Consider the following 14,113-nt stretch of genomic DNA (forward strand, 5'->3'; position numbering starts at 1 on the left):
GCCCATCTCTTTTCCCTTCTGTTCCACAAGCGTTCCTTGCTTAAGTATTTCCCCAACAGCTTCTTTGAGCCTCTTAGCCTTTGCTCGGGTCATGGGAACTTTTGTAATGAGCAAAGGGTCTTCTTGTTCTGTTTCCTGATCCTAGTCTTTGCTCCTCAGCTCCTTAGCTCCTTGCGGTTCTCCATCTGGTTCCCACTCGGAGGATGGATGATTGATCGGCACTTCACTGTCATTTGAACATTCATTAAAAATCTCGGTGGTTCTCATCAAAGAGAGTCTAGGCAAGGCAATCTAGGCTAGGTGTCAAAAAGGGTTATTCTAGGGATAAGGTTTAAAGTGTTTACGGGTTACCTGAAGATCTGGAGAATGCAAGATATTATGCAAAACTGCAAGAGAGAGTGAAGCTGTTGGTACCCACAGTTTTCAATCACTTTCTTCTTGCCATAGATTCTTGGTCTTCTTCCTCAGGTTCTCTCCTAACTCCCCCAGACTTAGATTTTTGTAAATCTTTCAAAACCATAGCTCCTTAAACGAATAGTGGTTGCTTATTGCTCCACAAATTTCAACAATCTAAGACTCATTAGGCTTTTTGTTTCCCTCTCTCTTTTCATTCGTTCGTTTTTTTTTTTTAATGAAGACAGGAACACCTTTAGATATAGAGTCATAGAGAGCACGAAATTACCAGTTAAGATTTGTCTTGTAAGGCTTCATGAGGTTTCTGATACTCTTCCTTCCCAATTCCATTCAGTCTCCTTTGTGAGTGACTGAAAACTGTGTCGCTCCTCTTCTCTCCGACATTTTTGCACATAGCTGCTGATATAAACTAGAGAGAGAATGCATGAGGATTGAAAACAAGGGTTTTGTGTTTAGGGTATGGTACCAGATAAAGATAAACTGGTCATCTAGGACGACAAAGAATGGTAAAAGTGAGGGTAAAAGACGTCCTAGATGTGTATGTCGATGCCTGCCACAAATGAGCTATCATGCATAGTGTAGAAGCGTGCAGGTCTAAATCATCATAGTTTTGTGTCAAACATTCCTGAAAAATACTTAATGTCGAATAGGTTACATATTAAAATTTAAAAAGTGCTTGAAATTTGAAAGCAAAAGCAAGAAAATGATTAGTACGGATAGACATCCTCCCCCAGACTTAAATCACACTGTCCCTAGTGTGAAAAAGTTGGTGAGAAAATGGTGAATAAAAGCGAAATAAAATAAGATAAAAGAAAAGAAAATGATGATAGAACCGTGATGGAAGTGAAGTGCTGATCAATCACTCATCCTCCGATGTGTCTGCTGAGAACTGGTGCTGCTCCTGTAGGAAAGTGACAACGCGCTCAAAGCGTCGTCCCTATCTCTCAACTCTGCGCTCCAGATCAGAATGTGTGTGCGATGATGTAGATGATGAGGTGTGGCCGGTCGAAACAGATGGCTGAAAGTGAGCACGGGCCGCAGCTGCATCGCGTTTTGCCTTGGCCACTATGTATTGGCCAATGGTGAATGGTAGACGAGGTACAGATGGCAAGCAAACTCATCGGGTTCTAGAGTCCATCGCAGACGTCCTCCGTTACACAACCTTGGGACTGATGCCGAAGGCAAGCAGACTCGGTGCTCCTCGGTGCCAGTGCAATACTTGTAACCAAACCTGTCTGGATCGAAAGCGGCACGAGAGATAGTGTGATCGCGAGAGAGATAAAGTAGGTCATACCAGACATCGGGAAGTGGATCATCAGATGAGAAATCGAATCCTACAGCCTGTAGTATCGCTGTAATAGCACTCCCGTAAGCTGGAGTAGCGTCCTCGCAACCATGTAAATCATGATTCACCTTTACCATGTTCTGTGCTATGATCCAGGCAAAGCAGGCAAGTCGTGGGTCATCCATAAATGGCATCTGAAGTTTAATGAGCTCGGTCTTCAAAATCGTGTGTGCTAAGAGTTTGTGCACAACTCTCACTGCAGGATGAGTAAGAAGGGCTGACTTGGATCTCCCACTATCATAGACTCCATGACCCATCTCTCTCCACAAGTTAAAATCGGGTTCATCTTCAAGGTAAATGCCATCGGTGTATGGAAGCTTAAGAGCCTCACAAAGTGCAGAAATGGTGAGCGAGTAAGGCTGTCCGCGGATAGAGAATGACAAGATGCCATCTGATGCTCTGGGATTCCTCCTCTTCTTGTGGTGAAGTGTAATAGATGCTAAGAACTCGCGGACTAGCTCAGGATAAGTTGGAAGGGTTCAGCGCCATGTAGGGTCTCAGCTTAAGTGCATCGATGTACCAGATTACATCTTCTCTGATTCCAAGCATCTCAAGTGTATGATAATCAATGCAAGGCGTGGGCTTGATGTTCAGCTTCTTGAAACGTCTTGTATAGTCCACTCTCGGGTTTATCTCCTTGCCAATGTATCGGATCTGTGGTGGCTCGGGAGTTGGTCGCGTTTCTCTTGAGTGCTGGAGAAATCTCATCACATAGTTTCTTCTTCTCGGTCTGGCTTGGTTCAGCATGTACTCTCCTAGAGTAGCATCATTGGGAATGTCCTCAGAGCTGTCACCAGTGCGACGGCTTCTTCGGGATCTGGTTTGGTCCATTTTTCTGCAAGACGAGATGATTCTTGGAAAAAGAGTGAATATGGATGCTGATTTTAACACATTAACGATCAGTTATACCTATACTAGTATAAAGAGATTAATTAAAACCATGAGCAAGCAGAATTGTCATTGAATCAAATAAATCGAGTAGTTCATGATTAGATTCGGATTTTTGATGTTCTCAACATAGAAATCTTCTAAAAATCGGTTTTAATGAGAAATTTCCATGTCAAATCTATAGGTTACCTAATACTAATCACTAATCACACAAGACTTAATCAGATTCATACATTTTGCTGTTCCAAATTCGATTTTTATAAAGCATGTAGAATCCTAATTTCAAAAATCTTAATTCCTCTTAAGCTAGGTGTTAAAATCGAGTTTTAGATAACCTAAAAGGAAAATTTATTGTTCTTAAGCTATTTCCACCATCAATAAACCAAGATTTGGGTTTTTTTAAGAAAACCCTAAGTTCAATAATCAATTAAAAATGGCGAGTTTGAGCTTCATACCTTGCTGGAAAGAGAGATTTGATGACAGAATTGAAATCAGCTTTGAAAAAGAGTGAGGTTTGGGCCAAGAATCTCTTCAAAAGCTTAAGAATTGAAAAAGGTGTTCTATCTCCTAAATCTCCAAGTCTTTTGGAAGAGAAGAGAAAAAGGAGTTTTGATCCAAAAAGTGCATTCCCTTTATTTAAAAAGCGTAAAAAAACGGAAAATTTCCGGGAATTCATAAGTTTACGGGAACTTACCTTTCTTGTCTTGCACGCAACGGAGGTTTAAAACTTACGAAAAATCTTAACGTGCTTTACCGGGAATGCTCCGGAAATCATTGGGAACTTTGAAAAGCGGCGGAAATCCGCATTCTCATATCAACGACCAACGACCGCGGTCAGGAGACGCGCGACCGCGGCGATCATGGGCTCGGCCGCTGTCTCATTCACGGTGCCGCGGTCGATGTTCCCTTGGTTGCGGGTCGGTTGGTCGCGACCGCGGCCCTTTCTCCTGCGGCCTTCGTCCAACTTTCAGGTCTTTGCCGGGCCGAGCAGCTTAAAACCTATCCTTTTCTTCTTGGTTTTTCTAATTTTCTGATTTTTTTGTGTTTTTGTTTTATAAAATATCTGAAACTTAAAAGAAAAAGAAAGCATAAATTGTAAAAAGGAAAAGAAAACTAAAAGAAAGAGTACCTAAATGGATTATCTCCCATTAAGCGCTTTTGTTTTAAGTCGTTTAGCTCGACGTAGGTATGAAGAATCAGGCTGATTTGAATGGCACTCCACTTGATATGCCCTTATCACTTCCGGTCGCTGGAGGTTTTACTTCTTCTCCTTGAGGAGCCGTCTTCTTTCCTTTCCGCCGAAAAATACAGAAAATGAAACTACAAAGCTCATCGTTTTACTAAAGCAACAAAATGGAAAAGTTCTAAAAACTAAAGAAAATGACTAAGGCAAAGAGAAACTCCTGCAAAACAAACAATAACCTCGTGAGATATAATCCAATTGTAAACACTTACATTGGTTCGATGAGTGGTATTCCCACTTGCCTGGAGATGACAAACGTAGCAGCGTTCTTGAAGCTCTGTAAAACAGGTAAGAATGATATGGCTTGAAACTTAAGTGGAGAGTAGTCATTGCTCGATGTCTCCTTGACTTTCTTGAAGATCTTGGCTTGAATCGGCCGTGTCTCCCACGTCTTTTTGTGTCTTAAGTGTGCTGAACTCGGTTAGTGGCTCCATTGGTGTCTTTCGGGTGATCTCCCCTTTGAGTAGCTCCTCTTTGAGTTCCTCGTGGTCTATAAGTGTGATCAGACCTTCTATTGACTTGTTGAACTCCTCTCTTAGACTCTTAGTACCAGACCTTGTCCTTGGTGCATGTCTCATGGTGGGTATGTTGATCGGCTCTTCATCAGCTAGTGTTAGGCTTGTCTCGATGTCCTCATCAGGATCCACCTAGAATTCCAGCAGTACGCACATACTTCACCTCAAGTACCTTAGGCCGTTCTATTTCTTGAACAACTGATCCAAAAAATTCAGCCAAATGAGGCGTAACAGGGTAAGAGACATCCTTATGCACCTTTGAAAGAACCATTCTTTGAGTATCAAAGTCAATCATGGCACCACTGGTGTTGAGAAATGAAGTTCCAAGCAATAGGGGGAGCTCTTTGGTTTTCTTCATCTTGAAGATCACAAAATCAGTGGGAATTATACATTCACCAACCTGTAGTGGATAGTTTTCCAAAAACCCATATGGTTTCCTGGAGTAGGAATCTCTAAAGGTGTTAGAATAAGGGTAGGACGTTATAGACTTGACCTTTAGCTTCTCCATCATGTCCTTAGACATTATACTAACACTTGAGCCTGAATCACACAAATCATTCTTCACTTTAAAGTTGCCAAGAGTGCAAGAGATGGTGAACTTCCCTGGGTTTCCTAGGTTTGGGAGGGCGGTGGGCTTCATCTGAGTTGATTCAGAGGTGGAGGCACTATCTGTTGGCTTTGCTTGACCAGTTGGCAGCTCTGTTGTTGCAATAGACCTGGAAGCATTCCCTTGCTGAAAAAAAACTGAACCGGTTGCCCCCACACTTTCTTCCTCAATGTCCTCATTGAGTTCATGTAAGAAGTCCATGAAATCATCTATAATGGCGTACTCATCCACATGAGTTTGTGCGATTTCACTAGAAACTTGACTATAAAGAAGGTCTTCAATCTCTTGCACAGCAGCTGAATGGTCATCATTGGAGTAGATGGAATTGCAATAATCATTTGGGTTTTGAACAGCTTTACCAGGAAGAGAGCCTTGAGCTTCTGAAATGCAAATGCCCTTGTTCTTATGGAGAGTCTTAATATCAGATCCTAGTGTCTTAAGTTCAGAACTCAGTTCACGACACTTGGATTTCATCTTCTGTTGTCCTAATAAGAGCTGTTGGAGAATAACATTGAGATCAGGACTTTGTTGAACAGGTGGTGGACCAAAACCTGGAGGAGGAGCCTTTGGCTGTAAGTTGACTTGATTTGTGAAGCTATTCCCTTGATACCGAACCGCTGGTTGCTGAAAACCCTGTTGACCTTGGAAATGACATTGGTACTGATTCTGTTGAACAAGGCTTTGAGGAGGGTAGATTTGGTCTTGGGTGTTGGCCACATTGTTGCTCCTATAGGACGAGTTCTGGTGTTTTTGAAGTTGTTGTACCCATTGAACTTGTTCTGATTCCCAATGAAGTGCAACTCCTCTTGAGTGAGACCCTCTTCATTGATATTGGTAAAGCATCCCATCTCCTCACTCACATAGTGTATAGGCTTTTGAATGGCAACTAAGGCTTTGTCAAGCTTGATATGCAGCGCTTTGATCTTCTCTTCCACGCTTTGTTGTGTACTAGAGGCCTCACATCTGTTAGCTCTATCAAACTCCTCTCCATAGGTGTCCTGGCTCATTGCTAAGTTCTCAAAAAGTTCCATAGCTGCATTGATTTCTTTTGCCAAGAAATTCCCATTTGATACTGTGTCCAACTGATTCCTTATCTTGGGAACATCTCCTCTATACAAAGTGCTAAGGAGAGAGGCTTCTGAAAAGCCATGATGATGTAGGAACAAGTGTGAGCTGTTCTTACAGGGGTGGAGAGATGGTGAATCTCTAGCTGGCCGTACGGCTCTCTCTAGATGACTCGGTATAAAGGGAGTGATGAACCTATGAGAACGGGTAACAATGGATCGGGAGACGCCACACAGATGATGGAAGAGTCTGTGATAAGTCTTGTTCTTCAGCTTCAAAGTAATCGCACCAAATAAGAGGAAGAGAACTAGCTGCGGCTAGGGTTTTAGCTTTCAAAGAAAACTCGGGTTATTTTATTGATAGGTAAAAGTTTACATGCTGAGAAGGAACCTTATATAATGGTTCGACAGCAGGGTGGCTTCTCTTGGCCAAAAAAATACAGAAAAAGGAAACTACAAAACTTATCGTTTAACTAAAGCAACAAAATAGAAAAGTTCTAAAAACTAAGAAAAAATGACTAAGGCAAAGAAAAGCTCCTGCAAAACAAACAATAAGCTCGTGAAATATAATCCAATTGTAAACACTTACATTGGTTCGATGAGTGGTATTTCCACTTGCTTGGAGATGACAAACGTAGTAGCGTCCTTGATGCCTTGTAAAACAGGTAAGAATGATATGGCTTGAAGCTTAAGTTAGGAGTAGTCATTGCTCGGTGTTTCCTTGACGTTCTTGGCTTCTTGAAGGTCTTGACTCACATCTTGTTGTGTCTCAAGTGTGCCGAGCTCAGTTAAAGGCTCCATTGGTGTCTCTCGGGTGATCTCCCCTTTGAGTAGCTCCTCTTTGAGTTCCTCGTGCTCTATAAGTGTGATCAGCCCTTCAATTGACTTGTTGAACTCCTCTATTAGACTCTTAGTCCCTGACCTTTTCCTTGGTGCATGTCTCATGGTGGGTATGTTAATCGGCTCTTCATCAGCTAGTTTTAGGCTTGTCTCTATGTCTTCATCATTCCCTCCCTCTAGAAAAGGTTCTGACTGCAGAACAGGATCTCCTGCATGGAAAGGAGCTAAATCAGTAACATTAAAGGTTGGAGAAATGTTCATCTCAGCTGGCAGTTCAAGCTTGTATGCATTGTCATTGACTTTCTCTAGGACTCGGAAAGGTCCATCTCCCCTCGGTAAGAGCTTTGATCTCCTTTGGTGTGGAAATCTCTCAGTTCTCATGTGGAGCCAGACCCAGTCCCCCGGCTCAAATGTGATCTCCCTCCGGTGCTTATCAACTTGTTGCTTGTATTTCTCAGTCTTCTTCTCCAGGTTTTCCTTAACTCGTTGATGTAGCTTCTTCACAAAATCGGCCTTGGTGATCCCTTCTGAGCTAGAATAGACAGCTTGGGGAAGCGGTGAAAGATCTAATGGGGTCAAAGGGTTAAACCCGTATACAACTTCAAAAGGAGATTGTTTAGTAGCTGAGTGTTTAGCATGGTTATAAGCGAATTCAATATAAGGTAAGCACGATAACCAATTCCTTAAGTTCTTACCCACCGTAGCCCTCAACAAGGTGGAGAGTGTACGGTTTACTACCTCAGTCTGGCCGTCAGTTTGTGGATGACTGGTGGTAAAAGAGCAGCTTGGTCCCTAGTTTCTTCCACAATGTCTTCCAGAAATGACTGAGAAACTTGGTGTCTCGGTCAGAGACTATGGTCCTTGGAACTCCATGTAAACACACCACTTCCTTGAAGAAGAGATCAGCGGTTTGTGTAGCATCGTTGGTCTCGTTACATGGGATGAAGTGGGCCATTTTGGAAAATCGGTCCACCACTACGAATATAGAGTCCTTGTTGTTAATTTTTGGGAGCCCTAAAACAAATTCCATGGAGATATCTACCCATGGTAGGTTAGGGATAGGCAAAGGTAAATAAAGACCATATGGGTGTGACCTGGACTTTGCCTTAAGGCAAGTGATGCACTTTGCACAAAACCTCTCCACATCTCGCTTCATATGTGGCCAGTGGAAGTGTTCCATCATCACACTTAGAGTTTTGTCCCTCCCAAAGTGCCCCATGAGCCCTCCTCCGTGAGCTTCTCTGATTAGTAGTTCCCTCATAGAACCTTGTGGCACACACAACCTCTTGTCTTTGAACAAAAATCCATCGTGTTGATAAAATGAGCCATAAGCCGCCTTGTTGGTCTCTTGGAAAGCTTCCTGAAAGTCTGGGTATTCTCATAAAGTGATTTAATATGTTCAAAACCGAATACCTCGGCCTCCATCGTAGATATGAGAGCATGCCTTCTTGACAAAGCATCGGCTACTACGTTCTCTTGGCCCTTCTTGTACTTGATAATGTAAGGGAAGGTCTCGATGAACTCTAGCCATCTAGTATGCCTCTTCTTAAGTGTAGTTTGTCCTCTCAAATGCTTGAGGGTCTCATGATCTGTATGAATAACAAACTCTTTGGATAACAAATAGTGTTGCCAAGTTTCAAGGGACCTTACTAGTGCATACAACTATTTGTCGTAGGTAGGATAATTGAGTGATGCTCCACTTAGTTTCTCACTGAAGTAAGCCACGGCCCTGCCTCCTTGGGTTAACACAGCCCCTATACGTGTACCTGACGCGTCACACTCAATTTCAAAGGTTAGCTCAAAGTTTGGAAGTACCAAAACAGGCGCATGTGTTAAGCTATCCTTTAGCTTGTTAAATGCTTCTTCCTATGCTTGCCCCCACTTGAACTCCACGTTTTTCTTGATCACCGATGTTAATGGTGCTGCCAAGGTGCTGAAATCCTTGACAAATCGGCGGTAAAAGCTTGCAAGACCATGAAAACTCCTCACATGGCCGATGGTGGTTGGCGTGGGCCAATCTTGGATAGCTTTGATCTTCTCTTCGTCAACTTTAAGACCTTGTGAGCTAACAACAAAGCCTAAAATACTACTTGATCAGTGCAAAAGATGCATTTCTTATATTGGCATATAAGTTCTCTGACCGAAGTGTCTCTAGAACTTGTGAGAGATGCTCCAGGTGATCTGCAAGACAAGTGCTGTAAATTAGTATATCGTCAAAGTACACTACTACAAACTTACAGATGTAGGCTCTTAGAACGTGATTCATGAGCCTCATGAAGGTGCTTGGTGCGTTGGTGAGTCCAAATGGCATCACTAGTCACTAGTACAAGCCCCTCTTTTTCTTGAACGCCGTCTCCATTCCTCTCCTTCCTTCATTCGCACTAGATGATATCCACTTCTCAAATCGATCCTAGAGAAGATGGTGGCACCGTTAAGCTCGTCTAGCAAGTCATCAAGTCGAGGTATGGGATGCCTGTATTTGATGGTGATGTTGTTGATGGCTTTACAATCATCACACATCCTCCATGAGCCATCTTTCTTGGGCACAGTAAGACAGGGACAGCACACGGGCTTAGGCTCTCGTGTATATAGCCTTTTGACAATAGGTTTTGTACTTGCTTCTCTAATTCTTTGGCCTCCTCGGGATTAACTCGGTAAGCGGCTCGGATTGGCAACGGTGCTCCAGGGATCAGGTCAATCTGATGCTCTATTCCTCTAATGGGAGGTAAGCCTGGTGGAATCTCCTCCGGGAACACATCAGAATAGCGGTCCAACAGCTCCTTAACAGTTGGAGGGATCCCTTGTTGTTCCTGACCTGAAAACAAACCTTCCTTGAAGATCATTAGTAGCACCTGTTCTCATGATGCAAGAGACTTAAGCACAACCGTAGGGGTAACATAAAGGTTGGTCTTACTTAGCTCTGAGCCTCGAGACATGGCCTTGTGCATTTTATGCACTTCTTGCGGAGTGAGTGGTGCTAGGTTATGCTTTTTGTTGTTATGAGTAAAGGTATAGTAATTTGTGCGCCCATTGTGTAGAGTTTCCTTGTCAAATTGCCACGGTCTTCCTAGGAGCAGGTGCCCGGAATGCATAGGGACCACATCACACACCACTTGATCTGTATACTTACCAATGCTAAAGGGTACAGTTACTTGCTCAGCAATCTTGAGCTCAGTTTCATCATTCAACCACTTGAGCTTGTAGGGTCGAGGATGCTTAGTCTTGGTGAGCCCTACCTTATCTACAAGATACTTGCTAGCCACGTTAGTGCAAGAACCCCCGTCAATGATCAAACTACATACCTTGGCATTTAAAGTGCACCGAGAGTGGAATATGTTCTCTCTCTGAAAGGTTTCTGGCTCAAAAAGTGCACTAAGTGCTCGCCTCACTACTAAGAGCTCTCCTTGGTCAGGATAGTCGACTATGTCCTCATCAGAGTCCTCAGATTCCTGTCCTTCGTCTTGTGATGCATACTTGCCATTAGACTTGAGGATCATCACTCTTTGGTTTGGGCACTCCCTCGCATAGTGTCCTTTGCCCTGGCATTTGAAACAAGTTATATCTCTAGCTCATTGTGTGGGAGCTTTACTTACCTCGGGTCTATTGGCTTTGGAAGTTTCAGGAGTGGACTTGTGGATCCGGTTATCCACTTCGACTGCCTTGCCCTTCTCAAGAGCTTGTTGAGGTTTTGGCGTCCAGGTGGTTTTGCTCCGGTTTGTGGAAGTGTTCTTCCTCTTAATGTGTTGCTCAGCTTGCACGGCATGATGTAACACGTCCTCCAAGTCATGATAAGTCTGCCTCTCGACCTTTCTAGCAATCCGATCATTAAGACCATCAATGAATTGAGCCATTAGAGTCTCAGCTGAGTCCTCTACTTCAAGTCGGTTCTTAAGAGTCTCAAACTCTTCGAAATACTCCTCCACGGTCTTGCGTCCTTGAGTGAGATTGCAAAATTTCTTCTGCAAGTCTCGGTGGTAGTAGGCTGGGACATATCTCTTTCTGAGGCTGAATCTCATGTCCTCCTAATTATTGACCTGCCCATGCCTATGCCTTCTTCTTTCGGAAACATCTCGATCTCACCACGCCAGGGCATTGTCAGTTAGCTGTGTGGCCGCTAAGGACACCTTCCTAGCCTCCGAGTATTGGTAATAGTCGAAGATGTATTCCATCCTTCTTTCCCAATCAAGATACGCATCAGGGTTCACCTTGCCGACAAATGTTGGTGCGGTGAACTTGAGGTCTTTGCCATCTTCTTGGCCTCGGCCTCGCTGGTGTTGTCCTCGGGGTTGGTTTTGGTTTGGTGGATCAGCATCGTCAAGATCCTCCATGACCTCATCTTCATCCTGGTTGCCCCTCCGCGCATTTACACCTCTGATAGGGCCTCTTGAGGCCGGCGGTGGTTGCTCAATCCGCTTCATTCGCTCCCCTAAGGTTGCGAGTTGAGCTTGGATATTAGCAAGCATCTGAGCCATGTTAATGTCTCCTTGTTCTCCCATATCGTTCCTGCGTGCAACAAAAACAACAAAAGATCAAGTGCAATTGGTGCGGTATGAAATTTTTGGCTACTAAAACGCGAATAACAAATCTTATAAGAATGATGGTTCTTCTCTTTTTTTTTTTTGATGCAATGATAGTACTATAGGATATGGGGTAACCGATGTATTAAAACAATGTATCTAGGCAATAAAAACAGATTCAAGACTACTAATGCGATGCAACAAGATTTTTTGACTTTTCTTAAGGAACCTAGTGATATGAGAATAAAGAATATAAACTTGAAACAAACGGCACTGTTTTTTTTTTTTTTGATTTTCTAGAGAACCCTAACAAGATGCAATGACTTAAGCAAACGGATCTAATACTTTTTTTTTGATTTTTCTTCAAGAATGAAACGAACTAGAAGGCAACAAAGGGATAGATTCACCTGACACGGGCCTAAGCTCTGATACCAGATGATGTAGGAACAAGCGTGAGCTGTTCTTACAGTGGTGGAGAGATGGTGAATCTCTAGCTGGCCGTACGGCTCTATCTAGATGACTCGGTAGAAAGGGAGTGATGAAACGATGAGACCGGGTAACAATGGATCGGGAGACGCCACACAGATGATGGAAGAGTCTGTGATAAGTCTTGTTCTTCAGCATCAAAGGAATCGCACCAAAGAAGAGGAAGAGAACTAGCTGTGGCTAGGGTTTTTGCTTTCAAAGAAAACTCGGGTTATTTTATTGATAGGTAAAAGTTTGCATGCTGAGAAGGAAGCTTATATAATGGTTCGACAGCGGGGTGGCTTCTTTTGGCCAAAAAAATACAGAAAAAGGAAACTACAAAGCTCATCGTTTAACTAAAGCAACAAAATGGAAAAGTTCTAAAAACTAAGAAAAAACAACTAAGGCAAAGAAAAGCTCCTGCAAAACAAACAATAAGCTCGTGAAATATAATCCAATTATAAACACTTACATGGGTTCGATGAGTGGTATTTCCACTTGCTTGGAGATAACAAACGTAGTAGCGTCCTTGATCCCTTGTAAAACAGGTAAGAATGATATGGCTTAAAGCTTAAGTTGAGAGTAGTCATTGCTCGGTGTTTCCTTGACGTTCTTGGCTTCTTGAAGGTCTTGACTCACATCTTGTTGTGTCTCAAGTGTGCCGAGCTCGGTTAAAGGCTCCATTGGTGTATCTCGGGTGATCTCCCCTTTGAGTAGCTCCTCTTTGAGTTCCTCGTGCTCTATAAGTGTGATCAGCCCTTCTACTGTCTTGTTGAACTCCTCTCTTAGACTCTTAGTCCCTGACCTTGTCCTTGGTGCATGTCTCGTGGTGGGTATGTTGATCAGCTCTTCATCAGCTAGTGTTAGGCTTGTCTCGATGTCCTCATCACATGATGTAGACACTGATTTGTGTGGCTTCTAAACCTGTTCCAAGCTTCTCCGAAGGTTTCATTAGAAAGCTGAGTGAAGCTTGAAATCTGGTTCCTTAGCTTAGCAGTTCTTGAAGTGGAGAAGAACTTGGAGAGAAATGCCAGGTTGCATTGTTTCCAAGTGTGGATTAAACCTGGAGGTAGATTCTTCTCCCACTGATGAGCTTTGTCTCCCAAGCTAAAAGAAAATAGCCTTAGCTTGAAACCCTCTTCAGAGACTCCATTTATCTTAGTTAAGTTGCACACCCTATCAAACTGCTTTAGATGATCAAGAGGATCTTCCATGGGGAGTCCATGAAATTTAGAGTTTTGAACCATGGTGAGGAGTAATGCCTTAACCTCAAAGTTGTTGGCTTCAACCGGTGGAATTTGAATTCCTGCACGATGCTGATGTGCATTGGCTTGGTCATTCTCTCCAACATAGACTGGTTGTGGCTGAAGACGTCTGGGTGGGTTTGGGAAGGGTTCTTGTTGATTAACCTGAGCCCGGTCTTGGTTCTGATTACCGTGAGATTTTCCCTGATAGACCTGAGCTTGTTGAACATGAATTCCAATCCCATTACCAGCTCTTTGACCATGATCAGCTTCTTGAGCCTGATGCTCATTCTCAACTTGCTGATCCATTCCTAACCTTTCCAAGTGAGTAGCTCTTTCGCGTTGTCTTCTTAGTTAACCTCTTGTGATCATACACCTGAAAACAAAGAAAAACTTGAAAGGGAATCAGTAAAAACAAAAAGTAAAGACTTGATCTCAAAAACAGATCAAAGCCTAATGCTAAACAATCCACAATTTGGCAACAGCGCCAATTGATAGACAATACTTTTTATGGTCTTAAGGCTATCAATCCCCTTGTCAAAGTAGTATAAGGGGTGTCAATCAAAGGATGTGGAAGCTAGACACTAGACTATATGATCTGTTACTTAATTCAAGCAAACAAGTGAGTTTTGGTTTGAACAGGTAACTAAAACAAGAAATTAAACAAGATTAACAAACTAGCATGATTAAAAGCAAGAAGCAAATGATAGATGGTAAACAAGTTGAGAATAAGCCTCTAGGTGTGGTCATTGATTAGGGTGTTTTCAATGTAAACTAATGATGCTAAACAACAATGCAACACTTGCTACTCTTTAGTCTAGGCTTATTAATCAGATTAATCCACTCTCATGACAGAAATCCCTTTGCAAATCACTTAATCAAGTCTAACAACCATTAGAGATAACCAAGCAATCAACAAGCATAATGTTCCAAGCCTAATTAGTGACTAAACAATCTCTAACATAGAAAGA

General features: G+C 42.8%; 1 non-coding gene across 1 annotated transcript; it reads left to right on the forward strand.

Moving 5' to 3' along the window:
* The first annotated feature begins 12,783 nt into the window (after positions 1-12,783).
* LOC112090157 lies at positions 12,784-12,890 on the forward strand. The gene has a single exon (XR_002901506.1). It is a non-coding gene; the product is annotated as a small nucleolar RNA R71 (small nucleolar RNA).
* Positions 12,891-14,113: the final 1,223 nt, after the last annotated feature.

The sequence above is a fragment of the Eutrema salsugineum genome, unplaced genomic scaffold (genome assembly GCF_000478725.1).
Source record: "Eutrema salsugineum unplaced genomic scaffold, Eutsalg1_0 scaffold_11, whole genome shotgun sequence".
NCBI classification, from domain to species: domain Eukaryota; kingdom Viridiplantae; phylum Streptophyta; class Magnoliopsida; order Brassicales; family Brassicaceae; genus Eutrema; species Eutrema salsugineum.